This window comes from Octopus bimaculoides, chromosome 11 (genome assembly GCF_001194135.2).
Source record: "Octopus bimaculoides isolate UCB-OBI-ISO-001 chromosome 11, ASM119413v2, whole genome shotgun sequence".
NCBI lineage: Eukaryota > Metazoa > Mollusca > Cephalopoda > Octopoda > Octopodidae > Octopus > Octopus bimaculoides.
In genome coordinates, this window is record NC_068991.1 from 45,806,123 (window position 1) to 45,807,148 (window position 1,026).

Below are 1,026 nucleotides of genomic sequence, written 5' to 3' on the forward strand. Positions count from 1 at the left end.
ACCCCTAAGTTACGGGGACACAAACACACCAACACCGTTTGTCAAGTGGTGGAGGGGGAACAAGCATAGACACAAAGATACTTACACACACAAACACGTACACATAAACTTACACACAAACACACACACATATATATACGACGGGCTTCTTTCAGTTTTCGCCTACAAAATCCACTCACAAGGCTTTGGACGGCCTGTAGCTAATATAGTAGAAGACACTTGCCCAAGGTACCACACAATGGGACTGAACATACATACATACATACATACATACATGAATACATGCATGCATACATACATACATACATACATACATACATACATATATACATATTTCTACATTTCGGTTGTAAAATTGCGAATTAGCCACCCATATAATTTTCAGTTTTACTGTTTATGAAATCAGCGCATGATTTCAACGGAAATCTTACAAACTAACAAGGTGAGATGAGTTTAACCCTAGCCGCGGTGAGAACCAGCGATGAGCATTAAGAAGCGTAAGCATCAAAATGTAAAATCATTGATGCTCTGGCTATATCTGCTGCTCTAGGGAGCTAGGCCCCCTTGTCAGTGGTTAAGATAGTAGTTCTGTGGCTATTGAGTTGTTTTGACTCTTACTTTTAGCAATACTCTTGCTGACTAGTGCCCTTTCTCACTTTAGTGACTCACACGCACACACACATGTGTATATACATACACAGTACATCTGTCAGAGGCATGAAAGTATACTAGCCCTTATATATTTAATACTCAATATTTCATATATTCAATAAGACATTCAATACTTCATTTCATTTTACTATTTATATTATATATTCCATATTCTATATCCCACATTAATTTTACACGAATATAAATAAAACATAAAAAAACAGACAAAGTTGGAACTCTTTTAAATAATATATTCCTCTATACACGATCATACAAAACCCTTTTTTTAATTTTAATTTTTATTTTTATTCACATATATATATATGTGTGTGTGTGTGTGTGTGTGTGTGTGTGTGTGTGTGTGTGTGTGTGTGT